This window comes from Macaca thibetana, chromosome 2 (genome assembly GCF_024542745.1).
Source record: "Macaca thibetana thibetana isolate TM-01 chromosome 2, ASM2454274v1, whole genome shotgun sequence".
In the NCBI taxonomy this organism is placed as follows: domain Eukaryota; kingdom Metazoa; phylum Chordata; class Mammalia; order Primates; family Cercopithecidae; genus Macaca; species Macaca thibetana.
The window spans coordinates 9,703,656-9,717,630 of record NC_065579.1 but is presented as its reverse complement, the minus strand read 5'-3'; the positions used below and the strand labels follow the sequence as shown (position 1 = coordinate 9,717,630).

Genomic DNA, 13,975 nt, shown 5'->3' with positions numbered 1-13,975 from the left:
CTTGTAACAGTCTTGTTTACTTAAAACAGCCACGACTCTTCGCTGAGATAGAATAAGGTACTTAACGCAATAAAAATATCTACCATAATTTAAAAATGCAAATGTAGCAATGCACTAAAAAATACCTTTAGCTTATTTTTTTGTTAAGAAACAAGTGTTTTGCATAATCAGGCTTTAAAAAATATAATTGAATTCTCTATACTGATTCTATGATAGGAAGGTCCAGAGTCAGGTCCACCTTCCATGCCATACTCCTTCTTTCCACCATTCCCAGCTGGTCATATTGAGGGTAATTAGCAGGGAATAACATCTGAAAATGTAGGTATGTAAGAGAATAGAGCTAATCTGCATAGCTTTTAGGATATTACAGATTTCAGAGGAGCATCCTCACGGATAATTCCCAAATCGCAGATAATTTGTTGTTGTGCTTTACAAGCAGAGACACAAAATAAACTCTCTTCCCCATCCTTCTATTTTATTTATTTATTTTCCTTCTGTTAATAGACGTAGTCATTTTTTAAAACCATAATATACCAGAGTGAGCCAGAATTATGTGTGTCTAAGTTCTTTTAAAATAAAGAAATTGTTTCTTGGGTCTGTTTTAGTTAGGTCCTTTCAGGTTGCAGGAACCAAGATGTGCTTAAAGTTACCTCAGATGACTTTAGATGGTGGGAATTTATGGTAAGTATACAGGGAGAAGGAAGGAAGTCCAAAAACCCATGTCAGCAACTAGACAACCAAGTCTCATGGAGACTTGGAATATCATTGAGGACACAACAGCAGCTGATTTTGTCATCCCTCAGAAATAAACACCCAGTGTTTCCTTGTCCGGTGGGTCTTCATTGGACAAGGATTTAGCTTTCTTCCGTTTTCCTTCTGTTTTCTGTGGCAGCTCCTGTTAGTGATTCTGTTTAGTCTTCTTCTGAAGACTAGGATGCTCATTATATCCTGCTGCCTCATGGCCTCCTCATCCTACGGTGTGTGTCTCTGGCTTTTGCTCTATTCCATCTCTGCTCCCAGCTTTTCTTTTTCTGTATCCTTACACTGAAAAGCCTGAACCAACAGTACCATTATTTTAGCTGGTTCTTCTCCAGTACCCATGGAGAAGGAATTCTTCCTCCAGCACAGCTCCTGGGTATCTAGTGTGGTTTGGGTTCAATGTCTGATCCAATTACCTGTGGCCAGAGTGCAGAATTACCTGTTATAAAACTGTGGTGATGTAGTTATTAAAACAAACAACTTTTTGAGGCTTTTTGCTTAAACAGAGCTGTTGGTGTGGTAGAGACAACGTTGTGCGTACTTCTGTATCACAGAGAGAAATTTATAAAGTCAAAGCAAACCAAATATCTGAGGCTGGGACTTCACCCCAGATGTTTGCAAGTAAACAAGTTCTGGACCATAGAGATCCGCTCCTCTCACTTTCGGACTGCCGCTTGCTTTGGTCTGTAAATCAGTGTTCCACTAGTATTTAGTTTTCATTCTGGTTTTAAAACTGTTTATCCGTAAAACTATAATTTAAACTTCTGATAAGCAAAACTAACATAGTAATGAGCCCATTAGAAAGGAATTGTGAGATACTATTAGACTTTGATAACTTTCAAGGAACTTTATTCTATTTTTGTTGCCCATTCAAAGCTAACATTGTTAGCAGTTTTAAAACTGAATGGGGTTTTTGTTTTTTCATAAATATGTTTGATGTATATTATATCTTATTATGGCAAAGAAACTTAAAGTACCAAATAGAATGAAGACATATTTGATATTAAAGTAATGAAAAACATTCAATATTTGATAACTTCAGAGAGACTTTGACTAAGCTTCAAGGTTATTTTTATAAACATGTACTACTGGACAATGTATAGAAGTTTCTTAACTCACAGATTTTCACTTTGGTAGATGCGGACTAATGTGTTTGCCAGAATGTGCCACTCTTCTCCATTTACTCTAAGGAGAGATGTGGTTAGCAGATTGTGCAGTGTCACTTAGGGCTTAGAGGCAAAGGGATTTTCGAATAGCTTTTAGTTTAACTTGCGTGTGAGAAAGGAAGGTTTCATTGTGTGGTTAATAGGCATTTTCATATGATAGGAAAATGGATTAACAAGATTTAACTTTATATTCTCAATAACTTCCCAACTAACCAGTGTCTTTGATGAGGAAAATTTGAAAATTTTACAGTTGTGTTTCTTTTCAATCTTCCCTTGCACAATTACAAGATGATGTAAAAATGCTTACACTTTGATTGCTGTTCCTAATAACCATGTTAGAATTTCACAGGTGACCTGGAATATCATATCTTGACTTTCATATGTGGGAGCAAGAGTCAGCAAACAACCTTTCTGTGCTTAGAGATGATTTTATACGTAAAATAATATTTTTTTTGAAAATGAACAGGGATGGGAACTATGTCATATTTTCTGTATCATATTTCATGTTAGCTTTATTAGTTAGCTCTCATTACCTCACCAAATAACTCAGATTAAAAAATATATATCTTAACTGTGAACAGCCTAAGGACTCTATTCAATGATTAAGTCAAATCACAGTCTCATCTCTTAATGTGTTCCTTTGATCCCCTTCCCATCTCTCCCTCCAACATTCATACCACATCTTTGGATGTTTCTGCTTAGTTCAAAAAGCCATGTTCTCTCACTATGTAAATTATACCAAGAATACCACTAATCATATACGAGAAGCTAACAATCTAGGCTTGAGTTGTGTCTTTTTTAATATCATGCTTTGGGATATGATGCCAAATTGGATCTCCATTTTGCTTTTAATTAGTCAGCAACACTTATTTAATGCCCAGTAAGCTCAGAGCAAGGCTTGGAGGGTGGAGAAGAGGAGAAAGGAGATCCAAAAACAAATACACTATCATTTCCAGAATAGCTTACAGTATCTTTATGCATACAGAAAACAGATAAATGAAAGGATTAAGAAAACTTAAAAGCAAAATCCAAATGAGTGCAAATTGGTCTGATACAAACTAAGCTATATAAATGCAAAGAGGATGCAAATTATAAAAACTTGAAATGTTTAAAATTGCTATCTTTCTACTTTTATTTTCATAATACTTTGCCATGAGAATTCTTAGATCTCAGAACACCATACCCTTCAGTGAGGAAAGTTTACTGGTTCAATTGTATCATTTAGAGAAACAAACCGAATTCTTAGTATTTTACGGGCTTCTGAGAGATGACGCTGTAAAGCTTTATGAGTCTCTGTTAAACTTTTCTCATCATTAAAGCTTTTAAGTAACCTTGAACAAGTTCCTTAACCTCTCTGTGTCTCAACTTCCACATCATTAAAATGGGAATGGTAATAGGACCCATCTCATAGGATTGTTAGGACTATTAAATGTATTATACTCTATTACTTGTATCCTATAAAGTGTCTTTCTCACAGTTTAATTTCTTGAAAATTGAAACACATCCTATGCTTGATGTGGTAAGAAACCATTGTGACACATATTAAGTGACACCAGTTGGTTCTTTGTTCGTAGGTTAGTAGAAAAAAAAAAAAAGAAGCAGTTTATAGTCAAAGCCGTGTGTAAAGTGTGTCTAAAGTGCTTAAAACAAAGCCTGTCTTATAGAACAATGCTGTTATCATCATTGCCTGAATACCGTATTTGTGATACGTAAAACATTTGTCCCTAATTTCACTGGCTTCTGTACTGTGAAGCAGATATATTTATAATTCCTGGTCTTTGAGTAAATAGAGCCTAGAAGAATTATCAGATATTATACAACTGCCAAATAATGACTTATAGCAAACCAGTAGTTTGTTTATTCCTCTTCTCATGCATATCAACACCTGTTTAATCTGATCATGTTTTCAAAAACCCACTAGTGTTCTATTTATTTCTAGCTATAGCTTTCCTACCTGTATTTGGTGATTTGGTGCTGGCAGAGTCCATATTCGTAACACTAAATCTGGTTACTGTGATCACAACAGTCTTTCTAAGTTAGGCACTACTAATGATATTGATTAGGGAGAAGGCATTCTTTGTGATCCTATTTGCAGGATCTTGGGTAATTCACTGACTGGACCCAGTTGTGAGTTGTGAAATGTGCATGTTGAAAGCAATGAGTCTTCTAGCTGCATGATTTGTGATATCACTTCAATTTACCTACTGAGGAGCTTCATGTAAATTGGTCATATGTAGAAAGTAGTTCAGTGGCTCAGAATCTGGCATCATATTTTATTTTTATTAAATTTTGGTAAACATTATTGAGCAACTTGTAGGTTTCAGGCTCCACGATAGGGATGAAAACATGTAAGACCTCTGTCCAGCAACGCTACAAGGAGAAAGATAGACTAGTGACTCAGATTTACTTTTAAATGATAGCTTTTTGAGATATAATATACTTACCCTTCAATCCACTGACTCTGTTTTTAAAGGAGATGATTAATACATTCACTCAACAGATATTGAGCATCTGATATCTGCCAGAGACTTTCTAGGTGCTAGGGTTATGGAGATTGACAATAGTTAGACAAAACTGAGCCTATCCCAAAATGTGTATCGACAGACGGTTTTCCATTTGGTGCTATAGACCAGTTTTTAGGGTCAGCAGAGGGTACTCTGGAAGCATATTCAGGGACAAAGCAAACCTAGTCTTAGAAGATCTGAGGAATTTTCCTATGATCATGTCTGTGTCCTGCCATAACACCCTGAATGCATCTGATCTGAGCTAAACAGAGGTCTGACAAACTTGTAGGAGTTTGCTAGGTGAGTGGCTTGTGGAAAGTAGAGAGGAAGAAGTTTTTCTGGAAGAGAAAAGAAAATATGCTGAGGCTCAGAGGTGAATCACACATAATGCACAATAGGTTAGTATTGATATAACATTTGGGACTGTGTGGGCAGACAGTTGCTGCAGGGCCTGAAGGGTGGAGAGGGGCAACTTATGCTTCAATAGGGGTGTATATGTCTTATTATGAGGTCACAATGAAGATTGAGGTCAGCTAGAGGATGTGACATTCGAGTTGGGTCACAAAGGATGTACAGGAGTTTTTCAAGGCTGACCACAGTCTAGGCAGAAGAAATTGAAATTGTGAAAGGAAGATTGGCGTGAAAGAATGGTGTTTTTGGCTGAGCGAGGAATTTGAAGTATCTGGAAAATGGAGTAAGTGGCACAGAGAAAGAAAACAGCCAAAAAAAAAAACAAAAAACAAACATTGGTGAGGGTTCAGAGAGCAGCTTACAATTGGATTCGGTGCAGTGCAATGACTTTGTATGTTGTGCACCTTGTCCTTGTAGGCAGTTGCGGGCACTAGGGGCAGGAGTTTGAGGGAAGACAGGGCATTGACAGTTTGAGGAAAAAATGAGAAGCATGCTTTAGAAAGATAATCTGAATACACTTGAATTGGAGGGGCCCTGGATTGTGAATGAAAACCAGAAGTACGTCATCTGTATTGTGTAGGATAGTGCTTATCTACAAAGAATTTTATGTAGAATTCCCCCTGTCAGATTAATCCTTTGCAGCAATAATCAATTATTTCTGATATTAAAAATTATAATTAAATAAAAGATATGGATTGGTAACTAAACATTTATTGAGAAGTTACTGTATCACTTCCACATATCAATTCACTTGTTTTTCTTAGTAATCCAATGATGTAACCTGTCGTTTCTCCCGTTTTTCAGCAGAGGAAATTCTGGCCCAGAAAGGTGTATATAACTCATCGAGGCACTAAGTGGCAGAGGTCATGTTTCAGCCACGGCCATCTGGCTCCAAAGCCTAAATATATGAATTGACCACCAAAGGCACTTTTGAAAATACTAACAGTCACTGTGTTAGTGAAGAGGGTATTTTTTTTATTTTGCTTTTTTACAATTCAGTGATTTGTAATTTATTTACAGAGTCATGCAATCATTACCTCAATTTAATTTTAGAACATTTAAAAATTCCATCCTCATTTGCTTCTCATTCTCACCCCAACACTAGATAACCTCAAATCTACTTTAGTGGTAATGGGTTTGTAAATGAATGGCAACTTCAGTTTAATGGCTGTTTGTTTTTTTTTTTTTTTTTTTTTTTTTGACTAGTTGCAATCTGATAGCCGTAATCACTAATTCAGGAGAATAACATTGTTTGATCTTATCATTTCTAACTTCTGCATGCAATTAGAATACTCTATTCATAATTTGATGCAGAGAAGGGTGAAAGTGACAGGGCTTAGTGTACTCTATTCATAACTTGATGCAGAGAAGGGTAAAAGTGACAGGCCTTGTGGCAGTCATTGGTCAGAGGCATGTGAGTAAGACTGCCCGAGACCCTGCCGTGGAGTTCTGTCTTGCAGGTAAGGCAAATAGACAAACTATTAAGCAATATTGGAGAAAAAATTATTGTAGAAATCCTGATGTTTTTGGTGAATGGCTTATGTTAAACTTCTCTCTGTTGGAAGCCATTGAATTGTTTTTAAAAACTTAGTATGTGTGAAGCATTTAGAATGCTTGGCATTTTGAAAATAAAATCCACATCAATTTAAAATAAAATAAAACTCCCCATCCAGAATAGAGTAGTAATTGCAAGGCATAAAATAGCCCAGCTGTGGAGTGGCTTAAAGGACAATTGGTCTCAGGCAGAGAGTACCAGATAGGACACGCTACACAAATGACTGTAATGTCTGAATTAGTGTACCTATTGGGTAGCACATATATGTGAAATGGCTTAAAATAAAAATTGCAAATGCACCAGATTTAATCAATCTTAGTATTTCTTTCTCTTATGCTCTCAGTCCTTAGTTAAAAATAAAATTTGCCTGTCTCATTCTCCTGTGTGCTAGCTAGTAGGATTAACTGGAGTTCTCAACAGGAAAACAATAGATCTAGTAGACGACATTGTATGGTGGGTGAAAGCCCGGTAGAGATAATTATACAGTCACTCCCACTATATTACCCTTCAAAGAAACTGAGCCTAATATTCTCCTCCTAAGCAATTTAACCAACTTCTAAAAAAAAGTATAAGATATTATTTAGAGAATGAAATAGCTACTGTATATAATCAGGAGGGAGAATTATAGCAAATTATACTCATTTGATAAGTGTATAAAGAGCTACGCTCAAAGCTTTGTATTGTACCTCCTAAGTAATTGTTCAGTTGTGCTAACTGTCCTTGAAAAAGGAGAAGAGATAAAGAACTGCTAAAGAAAAAAATCAATCGTTATACTTGTTCAGTAAGATTTTCCTTCTGGGCAAAGATTAAGTCTTATTTCATGCTCCATGAGGATCAAGCACACATTTAGCCCTCCCATGTTTAGTAGTGGTGATTTCTTTGCCTTTCTCACATTCATGTTCATGTATAAACATAGACACCAATATGAAACTAAATGCAATAAAAGTGTGTTTTAAGATCTACCACATGTACATCCTAGTAGGTATAGATAGATGTTACATATCTGTGTTCACTGCACTTACATCCCAATATTTTCAGAAGATAGGACTGTATGCAAATGTTTCCGATATCTCTTTCTAGGATCACCAAAAAACAGAGCCCCAGAAGTCTTTCTATTTGTTTCAAAAATGAGCTGGTAGTAATATTAGAGCCAATTTCCTTTTGGTTTGCTTTAAACAAAATAAACAGCCCATTATGTAAACTGTGTAAGACTTTTACACAAGTGTTTGAGCACTTTCCCTAGAGTTTGTAAGTCTTGTGCCCCCACCATCAAAAAGTAAACAAATAAATAATAAAAAGCCAACCTAATTGTTATTATGAGAAGTCATACAGCATATTTGCTAAGAGCAGCTCCTCTAAAGATGTCAGACTGCCTTAGATGGAACTCTCTGTATCCTCCGCTTGCCAGCTGGGTAACATTCAACAGGCAGCTTAATCTCTCCATGCCTCAATTCCTGACTTCAAAATGGTTGTAATAATATGGTGCCTACTTCATCCAGTTGTGGAGACGTCAGTTAGGCACTGTTCCTCTCACATATGTCATCAATCCTAAGACCCATTCACATGCTTAACATTTCTGACTAATTACTGTTACATGGTCATCATGACATAGCACTCATTGTCTGTACATGTACATCAAAATCTGCTTTCTATGGAGATCAGTGACCTGGAAGAAAATCCTGGAGTCAATAGTGGACCCCTTTTTTATTAAGACTCTTGATGGCCCAGAGGTCAGTATTATGAGGAAAAACATAGAACTTCCATGATTTTGACTTGAAAAGTAATTCAAATGGTTGAAATTTAAATGTAAAGAAATGTTTGGAATGCTTTCATTTGTTGAACTTATATTTTCCTTTTTATATATATAGAGGGGTGACATATGATAAAAAAAAACTATGGATAATTTTAAGCCATTTACTTCAACAAACATATAATAGATATTCTAATGACAGAGCCCTATGTTATAATTTAAATGGCAGTAATTTTTGTTTCCGATGTTGTAATAGCTAGTGGTGTATTTTATAATCAGTAGCATCTTTGATTTGATGGAGTAGTGTAGTAAGAACTCAATAAATGTTAGAGTCCTCATTAGGATGTTGGTAGAGGTTAGTGTCAGTAGATACATATATTAGAGTCAAGGGTCCTAAGGCTTTTTAATGTGAGTAGAGTGCAATGAAATAATATTTTGGATTGACCAAAAATCTAGAGAACCTGACTTGCAACTGTATCAGTATGACTTGCTGAACTTCATTCAGTAAATATTGCATTAAAATGAGCTGAAATTCATGTCTGCTAAATAGGTATACTCTGCCCTTTTCTCTTCATTATGAGGATTGAATCTAATGATAGGGGTATAAGCACTTTGTAAATCCAAGTAAGAATTATTAGTTAGGGTAGTTCAGGTAGTGCTGTAGTAACAAATACTCTCCAAATCTCGGTGCCAAAAGCAAGGGTTTATTTCTTATTTATGCTACTTGTCCATCATAGGTCAGAAGGAGTTCTTTGCAGACTAATAGTTGCCATTTCCAACACTTCTGACCTCCATGCCAGAGAGAAAGAGCTCTGAGGGTCTCAAACTGCTAATTCCACACTTTGACCTGGATGTAACACATGTCGCTTCTTACAGCTCCTTAGCCATAACTATTCACATGGCTCCACCTGGCCATAGGGTTGCCGCGGAGCAGAGAGCTGGAAATACGTGGAGAACAGTGTCGATAACTTTGTAATAGTAACAATGGTTAACAATCATTGTGTGCTTCCTAGTACCAGGCACTGTTGTAAGTGCTTTTTGTGGGGAGAGTCCTTTAGTCCTCATTAAGTGGGGATGATCACGATTCCCATTGTGCAGATGAGAACCAAGGCACAAAAAGGTAGACCAACCTGCACAGAAGACACAGGGCAGGGACTTTGCTTGTGTGACATTGACGTGTGTCTCGAAACTATAATGGATTTGAATGCATTTTTTAAAATGTAAAAGGAAGATACAAATATAATTGAGAATCTTCTATTCTGAAAAATAAGAGATGAGGTTTGGTGATCCCCAACCCTCCTTAAATTTCACCTGGATCAGCGCAAAATGACCCGCACTTACAATGACTGCCGTGTTGCTTTGCCACCTCATCTTCAGAAACCACGGGCCCTCTCCTGGCCACTCACTTACGTGGTAGCTCAGCAGAGGGGCATTGTCCCAGCGTTTCAATAGATACTTCCTCCTTAGACTTATTTAACCTTTCTATTTTGGGAGTTTTCTAACATGTAAAAGAACAGTACAGTGGCCACAGTCTACTCCATTATCAATGATCAATACACAATTATCAATACATTCTCAATTTTGCTTGATTTCACTTTGCAAGTTAATCTGATTGCTTGTCAAGCTGAGCTGTGAACACAAAGTGTGTTCCTTGGGGTTGCAGGGTATAGAGCTCCTAAAACAGGAAGCCAGTGACCAGGGGAGGGTCAGAGAGGACGTGTGGAGGACAGAATTGAAGAGCTTCAACTGGAAAAGAGGGCATCTCTCTCTAATCAATAGTTTAGACAAGTTTGCAAGTGGAAGATAAATGATATGACAATATTTAATCATTCATAGGACATTCTTGTAATGTAAGGGGGAAAAGGAGAAATACGTTGTTAATAGTGTGGCAAAATTATTACCTTTCTCCCTACATGCAACTGTAATCTTACTTGCTATTGAGGTAGTTAATAAACGAAAGCCTGTGAGCTCTGTTCAATGGGACAGCAACCGGAGATGCTTCTTTCCACGCTCTCCCAACAGGCCAAGAAGCAGCTGAGCTGGATAGAAAGCATGCCTTCAGCACCCTAGGTTTCCTCTTCAGTGGCATCCAGAGGACCTTGGGTCACTTCACCTCTCTGTCTGTTTTTGAAAAATACATGTAATAACTGTCCGGGTGACTCACAAATCTATTATAGCATTTAATTAACAAATGTTCCTCAAGTGCTTTGAGCTCCCTGTTTGGATAGATGTGACTGAAATGTAAAATACCTTTCACTGCCTTATTTATTGCTCCAGCGAACATGCTCTATGCTGGCACCATTTATCTCATTTTAATTTTATCTCCCACAAATATAGGCATTAATTTAAATCACATACAGAACATAACAGTTTTTATAGAGGCAAACTTATTCCAGTGTGCTGCATTTTAATATCGCACTTTACCATCTTTTCTCACTTGATTCAAGAATAGTATCTCTTCCTGCCTCAGCATTTAATCTTAGGACAACAGAAACTTTTTTGTGTGTGCATGTTCTTGCTCTCAAACTTTGTTTCTCACTGCTTGGCTGCTTGTTGCCTGAAAGTTGTTCTGTCAGTGTGAGCACAGGTGTAAGTAGTTCCATGTCTCTTTTGCCAGCTTAATTTCCTGTGTGTGTGTTGAGGAGGCTAAACGGGGAGTGTAACATGATGGATTTTACAGCTGAAGCTTATCCTCATTCATCTTCAGATACCCTTTCTAATAGAAATAAAGACGATAAAAGTGATGCCCCCTCCTGAAATTTACATATTAAAGACCCCTTCAAACTACTCACCTTTTTTATGTCTTTTTTTTCATTCAGAGGCAAAATATCCCGCTTTTTTCCATCACTGTTATATTTGTGGCAGATGAGTCTTTTCCCTGAGGGGAATCATGGTAAATGGGCCTGCTGTATTTACAGCAATGAAACATTCCAGTTAGCTGTCACACCCTAAGCAAGGATGGTTTCCCCCTCCTTAATTTGCGGCCTGAAAAGCTGTGGCTCTCCTCAATTAAGACTTTCCAAATTGCCTCTGACATGGGAGCATATTCCCAGAAGTCAAGTCCTGGGAGGCAGTAATAACATGAGCATCACTGTGTAACAACGTAGTTTTACAAGCCATTTTGTGTTCTTTTCAGAAGCTTTCAGGATGCTTTTTCTCCAGAGTTGTAAATTAAAAAGAAAACAAAACCTATTTTGATTTTTTGTTTTTAGTTTTCCAGGTCTCTGAATGTCTAGGTTTAGGGACATCTGTCATAGTCTTATTTATTTATCTTACATTTCGTCTGGATTTAAAATGTACTAATTCATGTTTAAGTTCGCTATTTTATTCCTGTAACAATCCTACAAGACAGGTTCCATTATTATGTTCATCTTACAGATGAGGAAACAAGGCCTAGAGAAGTTGTATATTTTTTGTCTGAAATGGTACAGCTAGTACGTGACAGGGCTCAGATTTTGGATCCAGTCCACCTTAACTAAATATGCTTTGGATGTAGCTCTCTTCAGGCTGAATTCTTGACCTCTCATTTGATGCTGACTCTTCCCCAAACCCTTAGTCTTTGTGCTACTAGGTAGATTTTATCTGTGGCAAGAACACGGTTACCCTGGAAACCCACTAGCTAGAATGGCAAGCCAATTATAGCACCACCGCTTTTTTTAAATTAAATTAGCGCTGCTGATGACGTGGACTTCTTGATTGAAGCATGCTGAGAAATGGGTTCTCACCAGTTGTTCTTGCCTGTTAGGATCATGTGGGATCATTCTCAACTATTCTATCAGGCCAAACAAGAAAATGCCTCTATGTGATTGACGGGATTTGAGGAATAAAATCTGATGATCTTTTAGGACCTTGAGCTTTCTGTAATGACCAGAGACGCACGGAAGTGTTTGGAAAGAAGCCCTGTTGGAGAAGAAGCCTGTCATCTGAATACTTTCCACCCCCAAGCACACAAGGGGCCACTGATTTAAAGCCCTGCTCTTAACTCCTGAGGTGAATGTTCTCTATTTTAGTGATTCTTATTTTATTTAAGACCATTGGTTTAAATCCAGACTTGATTCAGGAAAGGTTGTAGCCTTTTGATATTTTTTGGTCTTTGCACACTTCAGATAGGGCAGGAATTTGCTTTGGTTCAAACCAATTGGTGGATTTCCTTTAAGTACACAGAATTTAAGCAATTGCATTACTATAGCTGCTCTTGAGCTGAGTGGCACCAGGTTGGAGGAACGGACATTCATTATATAAGTTAGTGGGTTGTGGGCTCACTCTCTGAGATGGTAAATGGTAGGCTGGTATAATGTTGAGTTAGCTCCTTCTGCATAACACACATGGTGCCAGGCACATTACCTAGTACCTCTATGATTTTCAATAGCTTTATTTTCTGTTGGGTAAGGAGACGGGCTTGCTCGTTTGCAAGGCTCTTCTGTGATGCAGAGTTTTGAGTACAGGTTTCCTAACTTGCAGTCCAGTGCTCTTCGCTTTGTACCACCAAGTCACCACACCGTCTCAGGGCCTGTCTTCTGTATTGCAGAAAACAAATCAAGGATGAGCAGCGCTGAATCTTAATCCTTGAAGTTCTAACATGAGAATTATTTTAGTCTTGCTACATATCATAGGCATATTTTCTCCAAAATGATAGTAATCAGGGAGGAGAAGAGGCTGCATCTTACTATGTCCTGATGGGTGATACTTCCATGACTATCTCCATCACCAGTAGGCAGATTTCTAGAAGCCATAGTTCAAAATGATGAAGAGAATTACACATTTTCAGAAAACATTGTATATTCTTTGTTAACTTTTCCACCTGTAAAATAATTTGTTTTCAGACATCCAAGTCCTTTCTCCATGATTTACTGGGTTGGTGACATTAATCAGCGTGGTTATCTTGGAGCCTCATTTCCCTTTGGGTAAAATGGAAGGATAACATTGGCAATCATATGGACGTGTTGTGTAGAAAGGAGTCAGAAGCATTTTGTAAGTGGCAAAGTGGTAATAATCCCCTTTAAGACAGTAGTTGTTTTTAAGATCACCGAGCTCTGAAACACTGGCTTTTTCTGCCCCACACTTTCTAGATTTGTAAGACTTAATCTGAAAATGTCTTTGGTATTCATTATGTATAACTGTAGGGCCTTGGATTTAAAAAATCCTAATTCTGTTATTTCCCTGACAATAACAAAATATTCTCATCTAATTATCTCTTATGTGAAATAAGAAATATACCCTAGTTACTTCCATGTCTAATATGATTGATAAATCTATATGTTATCTGAATTGTGAATATATTTTCATACATATATAAGTACATTTTGTATTTCTTGAAATCTAATGGTCAATATACACTAACCAATTATTTCTGGGATTTGGGGAACCGGCTTCTTTCTATACTTCTCTACTTATCTTTAAATTTTCTCTAATGAGCCTACTTTGTTTTTGTTTTACATATAGTAATTAATATATTTATAAATGTATGTATACTACATAGTTTAATAAATTTATATAAGTATATATATGTATATACATATGTATATAGTATGTTTTGCAAGTAAAAAAATCTTCAGTAATAAATATCTACAAAGGCAAATTAAAAACTTACATTTTTTCTCCCTCCATTCCTTTCTACTGTTTCCCTCCTCTCCTCTCTTTGTTTTCCTCCCTTCCTCCCTCCCTCCTTCCTTCCCTTCCTCCCTCCCTCCCTCCTCCCCTCCCCTCCCCTTCCTTCTTCTCTCTTGCCCTTTCTTTCTCTTTCTTTCTCTTTTCCTCTCCCCGCTCTGTCTTCCTCTCCCCACCTCTGTCTCCCTCTCTCTCTCCTCCCTCCCTGCCTCCTTCCTTCTTT

At 37.2% G+C, this 13,975-nt stretch overlaps 2 protein-coding genes across 14 annotated transcripts in view; one reads left to right on the top strand and one right to left on the bottom strand.

The window, feature by feature from the left end:
• Positions 1–13,975, top strand: part of LPP (LIM domain containing preferred translocation partner in lipoma) — a 739,054-nt gene that overhangs the window by 406,338 nt on the left and 318,741 nt on the right. The window contains exon 1 of one of the 10 annotated variants that reach the window (XM_050779297.1): positions 5,136–13,116. The exons of the other annotated variants lie outside the window; for them this stretch is intronic. The gene's annotated coding sequence lies outside the window, so the exon portion shown is untranslated. Of the gene's footprint in view, positions 1–5,135; positions 13,117–13,975 lie in introns of those variants that run through there. 10 annotated transcript variants of the gene reach the window in all.
• The window catches only part of SST (somatostatin), a 1,150,223-nt gene that overhangs the window by 880,946 nt on the left and 255,302 nt on the right, over positions 1–13,975 (bottom strand). The gene's annotated exons all lie outside the window — the stretch shown is intronic.